This window comes from Narcine bancroftii, chromosome 9 (assembly GCF_036971445.1).
Source record: "Narcine bancroftii isolate sNarBan1 chromosome 9, sNarBan1.hap1, whole genome shotgun sequence".
Classification (NCBI taxonomy): Eukaryota; Metazoa; Chordata; class Chondrichthyes; order Torpediniformes; family Narcinidae; genus Narcine; species Narcine bancroftii.
The window spans coordinates 97,044,219-97,050,357 of record NC_091477.1 but is presented as its reverse complement, the minus strand read 5'-3'; positions in this window follow the sequence as shown (position 1 = coordinate 97,050,357).

Here is a 6,139-nt window from a genome sequence, read left to right as displayed (position 1 = left end):
CCCTTTATAAATTATTGCAGGTGGTGTATTTATACTTTGCAAGGTCCTTTAATCGTATGTAAATTGCTTGATTTTGTAGCTAATTGGAAATTGAGCCAAAGTTTTGCTCCCATTCCCTAAGGCAGATGACAGCAATGACGTGAGGAATCAACATGTTACCACCTTCATTCATTTTAACAGTATTTTCAGGAATTAACAGGAATTGTTAATTCCAGCAACAGTTATGGAATTGGTTAGTGTATTGCTATTGCAGTTTCAGAGACCAGGGTTTCTTATCCAGTACTTTCCTCATGGCTGCTTGGGTTTCCTCCATGTCCTCTGGTTTCCTGCCACCCTATAAAAAGGCCCAGGCTTGTAGGTTATTTGGGGTATTTGGATGGCACAGACTCATTAGCCAGAAGGGCCTGTTACCATGCTCTATGTCTAAATTTAAATTTTTTAAAGTAAATTAAGTTATTAAAAGGTGTAGAACCTAAATCCTTTGCTTAGTGTTGATAAAAATAGTTCAAACAATGCATGTCCTCAGAATATTATATTCTTCATACTATTTTTTATTGATATACAATAGAAAGTATCCTGTTGAGAATTTTTCAAGTCAAGTTTATTGTCATCTGATTACACAAGTACAACCTGACAGCACTCACTTGTCCTCGGTGCAAGAAATACACAACCAGACATTACACACATACACATAGACAAGCAATACACATGCAGGATAAGTCTTTGAAGAGGAATATACAAATAAATAAATAAATATTGTTTTGTGAATATGAGAGTTTCAGATTGTTAATGTGAGGAATTCTTTTGGTCGTTCAGCATTCTCACTGGTCGTGCAAAGAAACTGTTCCTCAGCTTGGTAATTCTGGCTCTGAAACACCTATATCTCTTTCTCAAAGGGAGCACCTGAAAGATACGGTGTGTGGGGTGGAAGGGGTCCTCAATGATTTTGTGCCCCCACTTCAGACAACAATCTTCAGACGTCAATGGGAGATGGAGACTCCAGTGATCCTCTCTGCAGCTCTTATAGTCCTGTGGATTGACCTCCAATCCATTTCTCTGCAGCAACCATACCACACTGTTCAGCCAGGATGCTCTCTATAGAGCTCATGTAGAAAGTTGACATGCATCGCAGCTCTAGACTGCAAGAAATTGTAGTGAGTTGTGAATGTAACTGAGGCTCCAGCAGTCCAGCCTTCCTTCCATTGCCCCCATCGGCACTTCCCACTGCCTCATGAATACAACCAACATAATAAAAAATTCATCCACCCAATCATATTCTTTCCCCTTTCTCATCTGGTGGAAGATACAAGAGTATGAAAGCATATAACACCATATTTAAGTACAGTTTTCTTCCTGTTGTTATCAGACACTTGAACCTCCCATACATAATCATGATCTCCTGATCTCACAAAACCTAATTTCTACCCTTGCATTTTGTAAAACAGTACTTTTCTCTGTAATGCTATATTCTACGATTTTGCACTATCTATTGTACTTGAGGGTTGATATACCCATATAGCACACAAAACAAAGCTTTTTGTTGTATCTTGATACATGAAGCAATAAACAATTCAATTTGAAATCGTATTAGGAGGCAGGAGAACAGGGTTGAGAGGAAAAATCAGCCATGTTGGGCTGAATGGCCTAATTTGTTCCTATGTCTTGTGGTCCATGGAAAGACATTGTAAGTTAAATAGTTAATAGTGCCAAAAATCAGCAAAAGGTAAAAATAAAATAGTGATGGCTCATGACATATACAAAGTAATTACTAAAGATCTAGTGTAAGTTTAAAGTGCAGCTAACAAGGAATATACAATCTTTACTCTAGTGCTAGTTAAGTGGATTCCAATATCCAAGACAGCAAAGTTTTTAAGTAGTGTAAATTATATCCTTGTGGTATCCCAAAGCATTTTATAGCCAGTTTCATTAATTTTGAAAGACAGGGTGCTTTAAAAACACATGGAAACCAATTTAAGTACCAGCTGACATCCATCAACAAACACCCAACTCAACAGCTTTTGACAGAGTAATTCAAGACTAAATGTAGGTTAGGATATTGAAAATCTCTCCTGCTCTTTTTCTTTTTTTAATTTAAAAAAAAATTTTCACACTGTGAACCATATCAATCAAAATACATACAAATATTTCCCTCTTAAATATACACAGTGGCATTTTCTTCCCTTTTTCCCCCTATCTTCCCTCCCCCTTCTCACTCCCCACCCCCCTCCAAACCCTCGCCTGCTCTTTTTCAAAGGGTATCATTGGATCTTTTACATCAACCTCATATAAAACCTCAATTTAATGTCACATCTAAACAATAACAGTTCTGTTCCTATAGAATGAATTATACATTCTGGAGTTTTTTTTTAAAGTTGAGGCTGCTGTCATTACTCCAAGTCTTGAAAATATGATAAGTAGACATAGGTGTCCTTGGGGTGGGTGAATCACAATTATTCCAGTTTAGACGCAGTCATAAATGTGTTCAGCTATTAAAAACTGTCAAGAGTTGTTTGCTTAGATTGAGATTTGCAACTTTAAAATGATACTTAGAGTAACATTATTAAAAACTGACCATTTTACAAATTAAGAATATACACATTGCTTGTTCTAAGATGCAGTGCTGGTGTAATGTACAATTACAAACACAAGCCATGTTTCAAACAGAGTTTAGAAGACTGAAGGTGATCTTATTGAAGCATATAAGATCGTAAATGGGCATGTCAAAAGGAAGATGTCAAGATGTTTTCACCAGTGGGAGAGTCTCAACTGAGGGGACCTACTTTCAAGGGACCTGTCACTTAAATCAGAGATTCCAGACAGCAGTAGGTTTCTGCAATTCTTTATCCCAAGCATCTGGAGATTTTAGCACATCTAAGTCAGATTGTGAAGAAATAATCCAATTAAATGCCAAAGTGTTGATTGTAAATGGAACAGAAAATAAATCATGATCCTGTTAACAGACTCAGAAACAAATTTGTTGCCATTTTTGACAGGACAGTTTGAATAAACATTGCATCGAAAAAGTTGGTAATACACTTTGGATACATATGGACAAGAAATTTCAGTATTCCCACTCATAGTTTAAAAGACAGCAAAAGGTGAAGAAGTTTGAAGTATGAAAACAGCTTAAATTAATTGTACAATGCACTTCAATCAAATGGACATAAAATATTTGTTGTTAACATGCCATAATTCTAACAACCCAATCATGGGTAAGCTTCTTTAATTCACAAAAAATCCACCCTTAAACATTGGATAGGCAAAGCTGAATCCAAATAACCACGTTGGGCCGCACGGTTGGCGTAGCAGTTCACATAATGCCTTTACAGCGCCAGCGATCAGGACCAGCGTTTGAATCTCATGCTGTCTGTACAGAGTTTGTAAGTTCTCCCTGTGTCTGTGTGGGTTTTCCCCGGGGGCTCCAGTTTCTTCCCACCATTCAAAACGTACTGGGGTGTAGGTTAATTGGGAAGCAGAGACTCATGGGCCGAAATGGCCTGTTACCATGTTGTATGGCTAAATATTTTAAAAATAATAATTTAAAGTTGAATTTCAAAATCACTGGAAACAATAAGCATATGGAATAAAAAGATGTATTTACAACAATGTTCTTTATGGGTTCAATCAAATTACATATTTGAATTAAAGACAGAATTATTAAGATAAATTATATTTTGTGTAATTAAAACAAAATTAAAAATCTGTATTTGGGATGCAGTGTGATACATATTACAGTAGAGGGCAGTAAAACCCTGACATTATTTGAGGAGGAAACATTGATGACTATTCTAGTTATTTTTAATCTGAAATAAATATTTCAGCTCAAAGGAAATGTACTTTCCATAATTTGTTCAAAGGCATGAGGATTCACCAGTACTAAGGCCACTGCCTAATGAGACCATAAGGTACAGGAGCAGAAGTTAACCATTTAGCCCATTGAGTCCACTCCACCATTCCATCAAGAGCTGATCCATTCTCCCACTCGACCCCATTCACCTCCCTTCTCGCCATATCTTTTGATACCCTGACTATTCAAATAACTATCAATCATTGCTTTAAATACACCCAACAACTTGGCCTCCACAGCCACCCCTGTAAGCAAATTCCAATGGTTCACCACTAACTAAATTCCTCCACATTCCTGTTTTAAATGGGGACCTTTCAATCCTGAAGTTGTGCGATTTGTCTGAGACTACTCTACCATTGGAAGCAACTTTGCCACATCTACTCTCTCCAGCCCTTCCAACATTCAAAATGCTTCTATGAGGTCCACCCTCATTCTTCTGAACTCCAAGGAATACAGTCCAAGAGCTGTCAAATGTTCCTCAAATGCTAATCCATTCATTCCAGAAATCATTCTTGTCAATTTTGTTTGAATCCTCTCCAATGCCGGCACATTCCCTTTGAAATAAGAAGGCCAAAACTGTACCCCGTACTCCAAGTGAGGTCTCACGAATGCCTTATAAAACCTCAACATCATATCCCTGCTCATGTATCCTATCCCTGCTCATGTATCCTATCCCTCTAGATATGAATGAAGACTGCATTCATCTTCTTCACCACTGTCTCAACCTGGAGGTTAACCTTTAGGTATTCTGCACGACCACTCTCATGACCCTATGCATTTCCGAATTTTTAATTTTCTCCCCATCCAAATAATCACTGTCCCTTTTACTCCTTCTACTAAAGTGCGTGACCGTACACTTTCCAACATTGTATTTCATTTGCCACTTCGTTGCCCATTCTCCTAATCTATCTGTCCCTTTGCAGCCTTTCCATTTCCTCCTCACTACCTGCCCTTCCACATATTTTTTAATTATCTGCAAACTTAGCCATGAGTGAAACACAGAAGTCTGCAGATGCTATGATTGCAGTAAAAACACAGAAATGCTGGAGGAACTCACAGAATCTATAGGAGATAAAAACACAGAAATGCTGGAGGAACTCACAGAATCTATAGGAGATAAAGATATATAACCAACATTTTGGTACTGAGTCCTTCTTCAAGGTGCACATAAAAAGCTGGCAGGTGCCTGAATTAAAAGGCTGGGGAGATTGAAGAATGGGCAAGGGGAGGGGTACTAAGGTGCAAATTGGATAAGAATCAAATGCAGGAGAGAGGAAAGGTGAGAAGTGACTGGGGGAGGGGTGGATTTGGCTTCTGCTGAAGCAGAGCTGGGGAAAGAAGATAGAGGGAAAGGGGAAAGGGGATAGGGGATAGGGGAAAGAGACAGACTAGAGGAAAGGAAATACAGGGAAAGATGGGGTGGGACTAACAGAAACAAGAGAAGTCGATGTCAATGCCATCCTGTTGGAGAGTGCCCAGACAGAAAAGCAATTTATTCTGTAATCCAAATCATTACCAAAGGAAGTAAAAAGATGTGGCCCCAACATTGACCTTTGAAGAACACCACTGGTAATCGGTAGCCAACCAGAATAGGATCCCTTTATTCCCATTCTCTGATCCCTGCTGATCAGCCAATGCTCTACCAATGCCCCAAAAAGTGGTCCAAAAAATTCAATCACATAAATATATACAGCATTCATATTTCAATTTCACTTTTATGAGTTTTCCATTTCAGATATTTACCTAGTTCCACAGAACATAAACATACTGTTCATCATAGCAGCTCCACGTCAGTATTTATGGACTCAAAGAAAATTCTGTCCATATTTCATCTAACTCATTTACTTCCTTCCATTCTTTTCTTTAAAGAAACATGGAAACAAGATTGGCCTTTCGAACTTTTTAAGCCTCTCATTACTCATTAGGCTCAATGACCTGATTTTCTGTACTAGTCTTTCCTCTACATCCTCTAACACACAACCTAAAGAGCTGAGAACAAGGCTACCAGCACAATTGAGATTGTCTTGTCTGGCTGCATCATTGTGTGGCATGGTTGCTGCAAAGCTTCGGACTGAGAAGATCACGGTGTCTCCCTTTCCTTGATTAATGGCATTTAGCAGGAGAACTCCTTAAATAGGGGCTCAAAGAATTATAGAAGGCCCTTTCCATTGAGCACACAGCATCTTTGACCCACTATCAAGAGAAACAGCTTCTTCCAACAGGCTGTGAGATTGATAAACAGTATCCTATAACTGAGTAAACTATCCCCAAATATTTATATATATTTGTTTT